This window comes from Microtus oregoni, unplaced genomic scaffold (assembly GCF_018167655.1).
Source record: "Microtus oregoni isolate MIOR12 unplaced genomic scaffold, Mior012 000029F_ref0000214, whole genome shotgun sequence".
Lineage (NCBI taxonomy): Eukaryota > Metazoa > Chordata > Mammalia > Rodentia > Cricetidae > Microtus > Microtus oregoni.
Genome location: NW_024543088.1, coordinates 25,652,845 through 25,665,390, shown reverse-complemented (window position 1 = coordinate 25,665,390; position 12,546 = coordinate 25,652,845). Strand labels below are relative to the sequence as shown.

General features: G+C 48.8%; 1 protein-coding gene across 1 annotated transcript in view; it reads right to left on the bottom strand.

The window, feature by feature from the left end:
• Nucleotides 1–12,546, bottom strand: part of St6gal1 (ST6 beta-galactoside alpha-2,6-sialyltransferase 1) — a 140,004-nt gene that overhangs the window by 82,209 nt on the left and 45,249 nt on the right. The window lies entirely within an intron of this gene.

Genomic DNA, 12,546 nt, shown 5'->3' with positions numbered 1-12,546 from the left:
AAGGACCAAACACGGTCCCCAGGTGTGATGGAGTACAGAAAGGATGCTGGCACCTTTCCTGCCAATTGTTAAGTTTCTGACAAGTTTTCATTGGGTTCACTTGAAGGAATCTCATTTCAGTATCTCAGACTCACTGGTTTTTCTTCCAAGACCTGCTCTTCAGCCAAATCGCCCCCTTTGTCTCTCTTGGCTATTGGTGGCTGGAGCCTGTGGTGCTTTGAATGAGAAACACCACCCTCCCTTCCCCCCCCCCCCCCCCCCCCCCCGTCTCATGTTTGGAGAGGTTTAGGTAGTGTGGCTTTGTTGGAGGAAGTATATCACTAGAGGTGGTTTTGAGAGTTTAAAGGCTCCAACATCATCTCCAACGTGCTCGTCCTGCTTCATGTTTGCCATTCAAACCGAGAGCTCTCAACATCCTGTTTCTGTTGCCATGCCTGTCACTAGCTGCCATGACGGACTTGGACACCTTTGGAGCTGTAAGTCAAATAAACCCTCCCTTGTGTAAGTTCCTTCGGCCACAGTGTTTGATGAGAGCAAGAGAAAGGTGACTCACTGAGCCCACAGACAGACCCTCGCATCCACCTCAGTGTCTCCTTTCTTCCCATAGTTCTTCCCGCCTATGTATACAGAGAATGTGGACCCCGCCATACATAGCATGTGCTAAGTCCTCCCGGCTTTGCATCACCCGGAATGTGATTAAGACACCTCCAATACATTCATCGAAGTCACTGGTTAAAGGTGAGGGAATGCAGTATCTTCATGTGTACCCTTTAAGCTACTCATGGGCTACATTTAGAAACAAAAAAAACCATCTCCCAGTCCACATCTTCCATCTTGTAGGTAAAAATGTGCCGTGAGCCACGCAGTGGTGGCGCACGCCTTTAACCCCAGCACTCAGAAGGCAGAGGCAGGCAGTTCTCAGTGAGTTCAAGGCCAACCTGGTCTACAAAGCAAGTCCCGGGACAGCCAGGACTGCTACACAAAGAAACCCTGTCTCAAAAAACCAAAACAAAACAAAACAAAAAAGTGTGCCTTGAGTTACTACACAGAGACGATAGTGTCTCACAGAAGAACCTTTTAAACGCAAAGCATGATGTCACATACCTGTAATTATAGCACTCAGGAGGCTGAGTCAGGAAGATCTTGGGTACCAAACCAGTCTGGGCTACATAAGGAACCCAAGGTTAGCTCAGTGGTAGAGTGGTTGCCTAGCAAGTCAACCTACAATCCCTAACACTGAAATATATTCCAAGTCAGCACCATCTTGAAACATAAAGTTTCTCTAGGTTTCTGTGTTTAAAAAGTGGTTGGGTTGGTGGGAGATGGGAGGTGGTGGTGCACGCCTTTAATTTCAGCACTCCTGAGGCAGAGGCAAGCGAATCTCTGAGTTTGAGGCCAGCCTGGTCTACAAAGTGAGTTCTAGGACAACTTGGGCTACTCAGAGAAACCCTGTTGGGGGGAGGAGTGGGGAGTAAAAAAGTGGTTTGGGATAGCTGGCATTATCTGTGAAGAATAGGTTATGGGACTTCATGCAAATTTCTCTGAGGTTCATGGTTTTGTTGTTATTTTTGTTTGTTTGTTTTCTTTTTGAGACAGGGTCTTTCTACATAACCCTGGCTGCCCTGGAACTCACCATGTAGATGAGAGTGACCTAGAACTCACAGAGATCTGCCTGCCTCTACCTGCCGAGTGCTGGGATTAAAGGTTTGTGCCACCACCCCGGACCTATAAAAAGATATTTTTAACCAGAGAAAAGCTGTAGCACTTCCCATCGCTCAACTCTCAGTATCCCGTCCGGCTGCGAGGAAAGTCAGTGGGCATACATTTATGTAAACCTCAGAGTTATCAGTATTGGTGATACTGATTGGTATTGGATACTGCCACATGCTGTGCACTAGACATAGATCCTCTTAACTCTCTGCTTGATATTACTCGTTTATAGTTTTCTTTTGAAAAATGTATCCTCTTCTCCCTCTTATTCTTCCACTCTCCACAAGACCCGGAGTACTTCCACTATACTTCAGCAAAAATAAATGAACAAATAATAAAATCCGAGCAGTTTTCTCCAGGACCTGATAATCCCTTCAATCAATAACTATTTCTCAAGATTCTCTTAAGGATGAGGCATTGTGCTAGCTGCTAGGGAATCAGCTGGCTTTTAGCACCTACGTCTCTTAGATTTGCTCTTCCATCTTCTTTCCTCATGGCATGTCCCTACTATTTGTCACGTACCTTGAGGAGGCCGCTGCGAACACTGACACCCTAACGCCCCCCCCCCCCCCCACGCAAGGATGGCTGTAAGCTGCGCATGTGCCTAGCCCAGGTCTGGAGACACAAGACACATAATCACCCTGTGGTTTGGTTCCGATCTTTCCTTTCTCTCACTCTTTCTCATGCAGTCTGATAATGTGTCTCTTTTCAGAGACGACGGGATTCAAAGAGAAGCTGAACAGTTCTGCTTTCCTGCAGGATGTCTGCCAAAGCTGCATCATCTGCTCCCAATGGGGAACTAGATCCTGCATCCTCAGCACGTTGCTTCCTTAAAGGGGCAGGGGGCTGAGAGTCTCATGTGTTTTGCAAGTCATGGTTTCTTTCAATTCCCCACCCCCACCCCCGTCCTTCCCTCCCACTATTCTTTTCATCAAACCACAAACAAATAACCTGAGATCATTCAAGTCTACCTTTCAGAGGAGTGGCTCAACTTGTTGCAAGATGGAGCTGGTTTGATGCCAGCCTCTGACCTGAGTCCCGAGGTCACCCCGCCACGTTTGGGAAACTCTCATCCCCTTGGCTTCTCCACATCGACTGTAACATTCTTGCGCATTCATGAAGGATAAAACATTATTCTAGTCATGCAAGTGAGCTGCCTGGAGATTTATCTGTGAAAATCATAACCACTGTGCAGTACAAAGGAAGCTAACAAAGTCACATATGGATACTCAAGGCGTCAAGAGGTACGATGCTAAAACACCTAGAGCCATTCCTCCCATTAGACACGTTTGGTTAGTGCTCATACAGTGGCCTGCTTCTACATCTACAGTGTTTAGTGGACTCAACACCTTTCCTTGCGGACTTACCTTATGACAAGCACGGTGATGCGGCCTTGACCAGAGCAGCAACCATTCAACGTGGAGCAAATTTCCAGGCACAATTGGCCGATATTGCAGAAGTCAGTCAACATGTCATCTGTTTATGGGATGCTCCTCCCCACTGACTTCCTCAAAGCTAAAGAAAAGATGTCTTTTCTGTGGCAGGGTGTCCTAAATTGTTCACACTTCCCCATTTCCCACAAATAATTGAAGTTAACTCATATCGTTCCACTGAGATTACTTCCCTAATAGCAAAATCTAGAGACCACCCCCTTCCATGTCTTACTTCAGTCAAGCCTTGATGGGCCATCTTCCGACTCCTTCCAATTATTTTGGAGCATCCTCCACATTTCCCTTCCCTGCCACTGTCTCCATGCTGACCAGCTCCCGCCCACCACTGCATCCACGCTGACCAGCTCCCGCCCACCACTGCATCCACGCTGACCAGCTCCCACCCACCACTGCGTCCACGCTGACCAGCTCCCTGCCACCACTGCATCCACGCTGACCAGCTCCCGCCTACCACTGCATCCACGCTGACCAGCTCCCGCCTACCACTGCATCCATGCTGACCAGCTCCTTTCTACCACTGCATCCACGCTGACCAGCTCCCACCCACCACTGCATCCATGCTGACCAGCTCCCACCCACCACTGCATCCACGCTGACCAGTTCCCGCCTACCACTGCATCCACACTGACCAGCTCTCGCCCACCACTGCATCCACGCTGACCAGTTCCCGCCCACCACTGCATCCACGCTGACCAGCTCTTCCTCCACCACTGCATCCACGCTGACCAGCTCCCGCCCACCACTGCATCCACGCTGACCAGCTCTTCCTCCACCACTGTATCCATGCTGACCAGCAACCTGTTGACCCAAAAATGCTTACTTCACTCTACCTCTTTCATGAAGATTCCTATATTCAGAGTTCTGGCATTGCCCACAGAGACCTCTAAAAATGTCCAAACTGGAAACCCATACAGAAATGTTATGTTCTATATTTACTCATTTTTAAACACACATACATACACATTTTCGCACACATACCACACCCACATTACATGCATATACACAAAACACACGAGTGCACACACATACACACACACCACATGCCACACATACATACCACACACAGAGACATACACAATACTAGCATACATACTACATACACATACACACACATATGCACACCACACACACACACACACACACTTTATACATATTAACTACTTACTATGTGCTAGGCACGATTCTTAGTGCTTAGACTAGAACACAGAATAAATAATATGACAGCCACTGCCCTGACAACGTTGTAGTTCAGTAGTGGGAGACACAAAACAAGTCAGAAGTGCCTCGATGCAAAAGGGATAGCTGACGCAGGGAAAGACATAGATTGTCTGAAGCAGAGCACCTGAAACAGAGAGGAAAGGCGTGTGTAAAGCCCCGAGAGGTGTGTCTGGTAAAAGGGATGGAAGGTGATGGAGAACACAAAGCCAGAGGAAAGCCAGAGGAGTCGGGAAGTGCCCACTCAATGGTGAGGACAAGGAGCAGAATATCGAGGGCATCCTGTGGTCATAGCAGGGTGGTAAGCACAGGCGGAGCCCTCTCTGACCTAATGCCACCAGAACGACTCAAGTAAGTCACTCTGTGGCAGGGACAGGAAGATGCACAACAGCACTCGTGGCTTAGACTAGGCTGTCTACGGTGCAGCTGGTAAGGAGTGGATGTACATTAGATGTGCTTTGAAAGCATGTGGTCACAAACTAGACAGTCAAAATGACTTCAAGATCGGGACTCCCCAATGATAAGGGTGGCCCCGCTTTCAGTGGAAAATGAGGGGCCAGAGAAAGCAGCTCTGGGCCATCCACTGGAAGTTCAACTTGGGAAATTTCCAGGCCCAGGTCAGTCTATCAAACAGAGCAGGCAGACTGAAGTCCTGGAAGTCTTGGGGGGAAGGGGGGATGCCTGTGTTGGTGATATAAAGGCCCTTGGGGAATTCTTGACCAGGTGGCTGTTTTTCTCCACAGGCTATACAAGTGTTTCTCTGATTTCCTGAGTTTAAACCGAGGTTACTACTTAATAGTTATGCGGTCTTGGGGGTGCTCAACAACTCCTGAAAATGTAAGTGCACCCACTTCCTAGGGCAATGGTGAAAAGACCGAAGCCCTTTGCATTTGACACCCTGCACACTAGAATGAGCACGTGATTAACCCTCCTCTCTCTCTCTCTCCTCACCCCTCAATATATTTTGCCAAACATGGGATCTAAACTCTTCTTTTTGACCTTGTATTCAAGTCATCCTGACCTACAGTGCTCCTGATCATCCTGACCTACAGTGCTCCAGGTCATCCTGACCCAGAGTGCTCCTGATCATCCTGACCCACAGTGCTCCCAGTCATCCTGACTCAGAGTGCTCCTGGTCATCCTGACCTACAGTGCTCCTGGTCATCCTGACCCGCAGTGCTCCCGGTCATCCTGACCTACAGTGCTCCTGGTCATTCTGACCCACAGTGCTCCTGATCATCCTGACCCATAGTGCTCCCAGTCATCCTGACCTACAGTGCTCCTGGTCATCCTGATCCAGTGCTCCTGGTCATCCTGACCCACAGTGCTGTCGGTCATCCTGACCCACAGTGCTGCTGGTCATCCTGACCCACAGTGCTCCTGATCATCCTGACCCATAGTGCTCCCAGTCATCCTGACCTACAGTGCTCCTGGTCATCCTGATCCAGTGCTCCTGGTCATCCTGACCCACAGTGCTCCTAGCTTACAGTGGCCATTTCAATATTTAATGATTTTACAGGAAACCCAGAAAAGGTGTGGAGTCCATAGCAATGGATCAGAAAGTATTATTTCTGATCTAAACATATTTTGGAAATTTGCCTACCATGTCTTTCTTTTCTCATTACTGACATATTGCTTAAATCACACACACACACACACACACACACACACACACACATACAGGGTCTAACTGTGTAACCCAGGCTGGCCTTGAACTCATTACCTTCTTGAACTAGTCTCCTGAACTGGGATTTCAAGGGTGTGCCACCAAGCCCAAACTCAACTATCCTAATCATATGCACATCACTTTAACTAGAATGGGAACCTCGAAGGGCCACGTGCATATGCTTACAACCCCAGGTACTCAGAAAGCGAGGAGGGAGTTACTCGGCAACTCAAGGATTCCCTGCGCTGCGAGGTTTAGTGAGCCTGTCTCAGACTCATGAAGTACACCCACAAGCGGACTCCTTTCACAGCTGCAGCAGGATCTATACACTAGATGCCTTGAGTTTGTGTAAACAGAGATGGGCACTCAGATGAGGTCCTGAGAACCGTGACTTTGGTTCCCAGACAAACTGGTCCATTCTCCTTCCTCCTCTCAGCTGTCACCACTCCTGAAGGGCAGTCCACACCTTAGTCCTCTTTATCTTTACTACAGAGCCCAGTGGCAGGCACACGTTCCTCAATAGCTGGACACTGTCTAAGTTACTGTTCTCTTGCCGTGAGGAGACACCGTGGCCAAGGCATCTTCAAGAAGGAAGCATTTAAGTGGGAGGTTCTTACAGTTTCAGAGGGTGAATCCACAGTCATCTGGGTGAGGAGCATGCAGGCATGGCAGCAGCCCAGTAGGTTTGGCAGCAGCCCAGTAGGCATGGCAGCTGCCCGGCAGGCATGGCAGCCACCCGGCAGGCATGGTGCTGAAGCAGTAGCTGAGAGCTCACATCTGATCCACAGGCAGCAGGCAGAGAAAGAGAGAGAGAATGCAAGACTTGGCCTGGAGTGGGTTTTTGAAAGTTCAAAGTCCACGCACCCCAGTGACAAACCTCCTCCAAGGCGACACCTCCTAACCCTTCCCAAACAGTTCCACTAACTATTGCCCAAGCATTCAAACATATGGGCCTATGGGGGCAGTTCTTATTCAAACCACCACAGGCATCATTATTGACATTAATGGAGGCTCCTGAGAACCAGATGCCAGCATTCCATCTCTGCCACAAGCATCACATCCACAGTTCAAATGCAGGAATGACTTCCAGTGTGAAGATGGAACCCCCACCCAAATGCCGTCTGTTCGGATCTTCACTCTCACATATGAATCAGAGCAACTAATCCCCCAGTTTCCTCCTTACTCAAGGGAACAAGACATGACGTATTCCAGTAAATGACACAGGCAGATGACAATCTCGCCTGTGAGCCACAGTGGCCTCAGTGTAAAGTCCAGCGCCATTCGTGGCACTGTTACCTAGGGCAACCAAGGTCAGTCTGTGGGTCCCAGCTTCCTTGTTTGTAAAACAGTAATCCTACCATCAGGATTAGAGAGTTAGTGTAAGGAAAAAATGAGAAAGAGCCCAGGCCACCATCAAAGCAGTAGTCCTAACTCCCTGGACCCTAACTCCTAGGTAACCCTGGCTCTTTGGGATGGAAATATCTGAGGATGTTCTTTCCCTGGGGTTCCTTTCCTCTATAACAGCACCTTTCAGGGCATTCCTATCCTATAGGAAGCCTTTGCTGAGTTGTTTTGTATGCTGTTGGAAACAGAAAGTGGTCTCGGATAAGAGATAGAACCTTTCGCGGGACTCTGATGGGGAAACTCCCCTGACTATCTTCTGTAGTTAATAACACTAAGATGGGCCTTGAGAATGTAAAACAAAGGTGGATAAGAGAGGCACCATCCATCAGAGTCACTGAGAAGAACACAGTGCTTGCTTTACCTCCAGAGGTTCAGAATCTATACCCGTCAGGGCAGGCTCCGAGGACCTGAAGCAATAGGCGACAGCAGGATGTGATCTACTCACTGCAGCCTCTGCCATACTTCTGTCAACGCCAAGAGGCCAGAAGCCTGCTATTATTTCTGTAACTGGAGCTCTTGTGTAAGCAAACCAAAAGCCAGCTCAGTGCCAACGCTGGACTGCAGAGATGTCACCAATCGCACGCCTCCTGCTGGCCTTCACAAAGGGTCCTCTGCCCCGACCTTTCAGCTTTGCTTGGCTGGCTCACTCCTGGGCAGTCCACGAAACCCCACCGGCCTTCTCTGGCTCCAGTGCTGCCCAGTTGCTATTACGTTCATTTTGTTTTGACTGTCTGACACTCTTTCTCTTGTCGACATGCCATTAGCCCTTACTTAGCACACTGCTCCACCCCTGGAGTGCAGTTGCATCCGGAGCATCCATGGGGGGAAAGGCCAACTTTGCATACACTGCATATTAGCCTCCCCCGATCGTCGCCCCCAGATCCAGGTAGCCCAATGGCAAGCGAAAGAGTCAATGGAAGGTAGCTGGTTCTACTCACACATGGTGAAGGGTTTAGACTTTTAGAGTGGCTGGCTACTCACTAAGCCAGAGTCTATATCCTTTTTAAGATCAAGTCCTAGGACTAATGAATTTTTTTAAAAGATGAATACCTGTTCACAGTCAAGTTTCTTTTCAATCATAACACACTAGCTGACAAGAAGGCCCACCACGAGCCATACTTTAACAGGCAAGAAGTTACCATACCGCGTTTCTAAAACTTGGGATCCTGTGATTACCGGGGTGCCATCATTCCTAGCTGGGCTCATTTTTAACAGGAGACCCAGGGAGTCTTAGGGTCACTTAGGCTTGACAAGCAAGGACATCGTAGTTAAGGAGATGCACACCTGGTCCACGGCATAGCAACCATCATTTGCTCATATTACTTTGGGCAGCTTAACTGTGCTGAAGTTTAGATGTGCATTTATGATGTCGCAGTGTCACCAGCTGTGTCTTTTGGGGGATCCAGAGGCATCAAGAAGGCAATGGTCACATGCAACACCCTGCACAATGGCCAGCTCAGAAAAACTCTCCTTAGAACCAGCAGCAGCCTGGGGCCTTAGCAAATAAGGTTTCTACACCCTTCTCAAAGCAGCACAATGAGCCAATAGAGTGTCTATGTCCAGACCTCAAACTTGGATCTGGCCATGTGCAGAAGACAAAGCACTGACTGACACCGGGAACTTCCCATCTGCCTCAGAAGTAGGCGGATGTAGATGGGCAACGTGCCAGTCAGCTAGAACGGCCCACATGAGCAGTCTTGGCTCCAAGTGGAGACTTGGACACCGTTCGTGTTGCTTCCTTGGGAGCTGTTCTTAGGGAGTGGCAGCAGCCAGCAAGGTGCCCCTAATCACCACAGGGAGGAAGGGAGGCCGGCCTTAGGCTTCCTCCAGCCACTGCTTTTATCCCCACCCTGCACGGCTTCCCCCCAACTCCCTTGGGGGTATAGTCAGAACTCCCACTCTTCCCCCAAAGCTGTACTCAGCCCTGCCTCATGAGGCCCCCCTCTTGGAAGACAAGACTGGCCCGAGGCTGGGAGTCTCACTCTGCACAGTCCCTTAATAGGGCAGGGGTGGGAGACGGGGGTTATGGATGAAAGGATGCTTTTGGTACTCTCCTTGGCCTTCAGATCAACCAAACCCATTATTTCTTTTGTCTCTCAACTATTCAGCCTCTAAGATTTTGATAAAAAGTAGTTCACTTGTGATCCACCCATGGGTATGTAACTTATTAATCAATCTTTTTGCACACAGATGTGTCCCAGACCAGGTGACTCAGGAACAAACAGAATTCACCTTCTGCTGCTTAGGCCTTCGGGGAAGAAAAAGACCTGATGGTTGAGAAACTGTATGAAGCATTAAGAACTGAAGGCTGGGGTGGGGTGCTGTCAGCATTGTTAGAGGAAGTCAGAAGAGGGACGGTTCATCCCGTCTTAAAGGATGAATAAGTATTTACCAGAAAGAGCAAGGCAAAGCCCAGCTGAGGACAGCAAGGCCAAACTGGGTCATGAAATGGGCCTGTTGTGCTCAGGGCTGGGGAAGGCGGGAGAATAGGAAGCTCCATGATCAGTACCAGGAGGCGTCAGTGAGGACTGAAGGGCTGGCTCCACTCCAAGCCGGGGACATCATGATATATATGTCTTTCCTTGAAATCAGCGGTTCTCAAGTTGTGGGTCGAGACCCCTTCAGCAACCCTCTATTTCCATATATATATATATATATATATATATATATATATATATATATATACACACACACACACACACACACACACACACACATTACAATTCATAACGGTAACAAAATTACAGTTATGAAGTAGCAACGAAAATCATTTTATGGTGGGGGGAGGTCAGCACAACAGGAGGAACTGCATTAAAGGACCGCAGCATTAGGAAGGCTGAGAATCACCCGCTCTAAGCTGGGATGAGCTTTGGTGGAATGTTAAGAGCCAAGGACATAGCAATCCAACAGAGGGCAGGCGAGGTGTGTCCCATCAACTCCCACCAGCACCTCAGTCATCCTGACCAGCTGGTGTGGAACTCAGTCGGGTCCACACATGAACGCTAAGGTTTAGTCACAAGGACAGAGGTAAGCTACAAAGGACACTGTAACTGCCCTGAGAGGAAGGAGGAAAAGAACATTTGGGGCTAAGGAAACAGTAGGTGGAATTCACATCTTGTCCAGGACTGCTTAGTACACACACTGCTTGACACCTGTTTTAAGCCTTAGTGGCATCTTCAGTCCCAAAGATGAACTGGGGGAGAAGAAGCCACTGGACCTTTGTCTCTTTTCCCAGGCTGTTGGGGTTCAGGAGCTCGCCCAAAACCTCAGTAACAGGACCAACAGTGGGGACAACCTGAGAAACACTGTTATGTCACGAGGCACGAAGTCCTGAGAGAAACCTGAACAACCCACACCTGGTTTGCATCCCTCGGCTGCTCTTTACTACCCGCACAAGCTTGAATAAGAAACTGTCTTCTTCCTGGGCAGTCGTAGCACACGCCTGTAATCCCAGCACTTGGGAGGCAAAGGCAGGTGGATCTCAGTGAGTTTGAGGCCAGCCTGGTCTACAAATTGAGTTCCAAAACAGCCAGGGCTGTTACACAGAGAAACCCTGTCTCAAAAAACAAAACAAAAAACCCCACCAAAACCTGTCTTCTCATTTTTGAAAGGAACACAAATACACACATACATGCACGCGCTTGCTGGGCCCCCATAGCCTAGTTCTGAGCACTAAAGCTAATTTCTTTCAAAGTGGGTGCTGTAAGCTGCAGTGCCTCTTGGTTGTCTAACTAATTACTAATATCTTTGTTTTTATCTTGCTGAGGCTTCAAAGGGCCCCACAGGGAGCAGGTGGAGTCAGTTGCCCAGAGGCATAGCCCTGCTAGGTCTCTATGGGAGACAGAAGAATGCTTCCAAATGCTTTCTGCCTCCCATGCTGCTCTCCACCTCGGCAGGATCAAGTTTCCCCCTGACCTGGTGGGTTCAGGAGCGTTCTGGGTCTCACATGACAGTCTGGCAGGCGCAGCTGTTCCCAGTGAGGGCATTAATAATACAGGCCTTTTTCCGCAAACTCTGGCAAACCGTCTGAAATGACAAGTGAAAACACTGTGTCCAAATTCTCCCTGGGACGCAGGGCAGGGTGGCCGGAGGAACTCACCTTTATCAGGAGGAACTTAGTTATCAGGGCGAGGCTAAAGGAAATGGCGAGGGCTCAGAGGGAGGGGCCCACTAGGAGAGCTTTCCAGGGAATGCTATAGAAGCCAGAAGCAACCGCAAATCACAATCCCAGAGAACCTAGACAACAATGCGGACACTAAGAGAGATGGGCAGAGATCTAATCTATGTGGGAAGTAGAAAAAGACAAGATCTCCCGAGTAAATTGGGAGCAAGGGAACCTTGCGGGGGAGGGTTGAAGGGGAGGGGAGAGGCAGGGAGGGGAGCAGAGAAAAATGTAAAGCTCAATAAACATCAAAAAAATTTTGAAAAAAATTAAAAAAAAAATAAAACTATACTGTTAGCAAGTGGAGGGAAAAAGCCATAAACAAGAGGATACAGCCCTGTGACTTAGGGTCCCAGTGGTGACCAGAACAGTGGGTTTCCTCTTAGCATAGCAGACTACAGCAGCACAGTTGCCTGAGACAGGAGACATAGGGAGTGTTGTGGAACCTTCCTAACTGTGTGAACATGTGCTACATTTGTTTAGGTTGCAGAACATACCTGTGTAAAGGTGTGTTCCATTTGTTTACGCTGCCTTTAATTATGTCAGAGTGTGTTGTTTCACTTTGTGGCCTAAGCCACCTGATTGGTGTAGTTAAAAGCTGACTGGCCAATAGCTAGGCAGGAGAGGGAATGGCAAGGGCTGGTGGGAAGAGAGATAAATAAAACAAGGAGGGGGGGGGGAGCAGAGAAAGGGGAAGAAAGATAGGGGTACGTCCTGGGCCAGAAACCAGGCAGCTGCCAGCCAGATGAGAAGCGGGAAAGTAGGATGAAAGAAAGAAAGGAAAAGAAAGGGAAAAGCCCCGGGCAAAACGTAGGTGGAGAAATACAGGTTAAGTTATAAGAGCTAGCAAGAAATGAGCCCGAGCTAAGGCTGAGCATTCACGATTAATAAGACGTCTCTGTGTCATGATTTGGGAGTCGGTTGGTGGCCCCAAAGAA